This window comes from Schistocerca cancellata, unplaced genomic scaffold (genome assembly GCF_023864275.1).
Source record: "Schistocerca cancellata isolate TAMUIC-IGC-003103 unplaced genomic scaffold, iqSchCanc2.1 HiC_scaffold_22, whole genome shotgun sequence".
NCBI lineage: Eukaryota > Metazoa > Arthropoda > Insecta > Orthoptera > Acrididae > Schistocerca > Schistocerca cancellata.
The window spans coordinates 27,501-30,000 of record NW_026046087.1 but is presented as its reverse complement, the minus strand read 5'-3'; the positions used below and the strand labels follow the sequence as shown (position 1 = coordinate 30,000).

At 57.2% G+C, this 2,500-nt stretch overlaps 1 non-coding gene across 1 annotated transcript in view; it reads right to left on the bottom strand.

Annotated features, from left to right (window-relative positions):
* The window catches only part of LOC126110647 (small subunit ribosomal RNA), a 1,909-nt gene extending 1,441 nt beyond the window's left edge, over positions 1 to 468 (bottom strand). Inside the window, exon 1 of the ribosomal RNA XR_007523817.1 lies at positions 1 to 468. This exon is cut by the window's left edge and continues 1,441 nt beyond it. This is a non-coding gene — a ribosomal RNA (small subunit ribosomal RNA).
* Positions 469 to 2,500: the final 2,032 nt, after the last annotated feature.

Below are 2,500 nucleotides of genomic sequence, written 5' to 3'. Positions count from 1 at the left end.
CGGGAGTGGGTAATTTGCGCGCCTGCTGCCTTCCTTGGATGTGGTAGCCGTTTCTCAGGCTCCCTCTCCGGAATCGAACCCTGATTCCCCGTTACCCGTTACAACCATGGTAGGCGCAGAACCTACCATCGACAGTTGATAAGGCAGACATTTGAAAGATGCGTCGCCGGTACGAGGACCGTGCGATCAGCCCAAAGTTATTCAGAGTCACCAAGGCAAACGGACCGGACGAGCCGACCGATTGGTTTTGATCTAATAAAAGCGTCCCTTCCATCTCTGGTCGGGACTCTGTTTGCATGTATTAGCTCTAGAATTACCACAGTTATCCAAGTAACGTGGGTACGATCTAAGGAACCATAACTGATTTAATGAGCCATTCGCGGTTTCACCTTAATGCGGCTTGTACTGAGACATGCATGGCTTAATCTTTGAGACAAGCATATGACTACTGGCAGGATCAACCAGGGAGCTGCGTCAACTAGAGCTGAGCAGCCGGCCGCCCGGGAGTGTGTCCCAGGGGCCCGCGCGAACACGCAAGCGTCCGCTCAATTATTCTGCAAACAGGAGGAGGCTGAGCTCCCCTGCACAATACACCTCGAAACCCTCTCAGGTCCCGGCGGCGCGCAGCGCCGTCCTAAGTACTTGGTCGGGTTCGAGAGAGGCGCAATCGCCCGGAGTTAGGCGAGTAGACGCTTTAGGTGCGACCACCCGTGCTCCCAACTGAGCTTGCCGCTGCCGACAGAGGCCCGGGAGCGTGCTGTCGTGGCATTGCCGGCGGGAGACAACACGCGCCACCTACGGTGACCGGCAGCTCCAACGCCAGCGCCACAGAAGGGCAAAGGCCCCACGTGGGTGCCGAAGCGAACTCTCCCAGCACAGCGCACGTGCCAACACGTCTGCACAACTGCGATACAAACCACCAGCGAGAACCGCTGGGGCGACCGAGCAGCAGACGGCGTCGCGGCGCCGAGTGCCGGGCGGCGGCGCATCCTCAACGCACACAGTCCTCAGTCGGACCAGCACACTGCAGATGTCCACCGCGCTTCGCACCGGGCCCGCGAGGACCCACTTTGGCCGCCCGGCGCCGCGCGCAGGGTGCCCCGGCGCGCAGCTGCGCCGCCTGCCGCGTCCGTCGGCCGGCGCGCCTGCCACTGGGCGCCCCCACCAGCCGGCTGTAGCGCGTGCGCCCACGCACCGCGCGGCCAGCACGCCGGGCGGCCCCCCCTCACCGGCCGGGGACGGTCCCACCCAGCCACCGCCGCGTATCGCTTCACACACAGATTTGCCCTTACTGATTTACCTCCAGCAACAACAACCGCACCACAATGGGTTTACCAGTTGTTCATTTGCGTTGCGTCACGTCACCAGCAAACGTAGACGTCCATCCCAGTTTGCAAATGCAACGATTATTGCATACCTGTCTGTTAGGTGTCACGACACACTACGTCTGCCCACATACACGCAACAAAATGTGCACGACTAGAGAACACGTGGGAGGTGGCCCCCTACGTATGCGATGTCCATTACGAGACCGACTGTCAACCAGCATCTGTACCATGTCGCAGATGTGGAACGCGGTGCACCATGCTATCACACTGTGTGAGAAGAGACGACTACGTTTGAATACACGCGCCACTACATCAACAGACGGCTCATGCTGATCGCCATCCAGGGCGTCCGTTACTCCCACACGTCTCTATGGCGTACCACACTGCAATGTAGCTGTTATGGGGAGACGGCACGTGGCTGAGTGCACAACATTTGGACCGTATGGTTCGCTGTTGTTGGGCGCAGTCGTACGGTCACACATGTGCCACAGCGTATCATTCAGTACATACGGACCTATGTGCAGTACAATGTGAGGATTAAGCTTACGATATCAGCGGACAGTGGACACAGGCCGTACCACGACGTAGACTGAGCGCTTCGACATGCGAATGCCAGTGAACAGCTGCGAAGGGCATTGAACACGCAAGCACCTGAACGACCAGCGTGCGAAGGCAGGGTGGAGGGGGGGGGGCGATGTACATCCTGCAGTTGTCCACATTACAGTGTACAGCGGGAGCATGTAAAAAGTAAGCAACACTTGCGAAGTGTTCAACATGAAACGACACACAAGAGGGTGGGCGGTGCGAGTAGCGAACTATATTCAGAGGGTTGTGGTTAGACAACACTAGATTAATGTAACGTGTCATATGCCAATTACAGAGCAGGTTAAGGCACAACGTGGGTTAGGTTAAGGCACAACGTGGGTTAGGTTAAGGCACAACGTGGGTTAGGTTAAGGCACAACGTGGGTTAGGTTAAGGCACAACGTGGGTTAGGTTAAGGCACAACGTGGGTTAGGTTAAGGCACAACGTGGGTTAGGTTAAGGCACAACGTGGGTTAGGTTAAGGCACAACGTGGGTTAGGTTAAGGCACAACGTGGGTTAGGTTAAGGCACAACGTGGGTTAGGTTAAGGCACAACGTGGGTTAGGTTAAGGCACAACATGGGTTAGG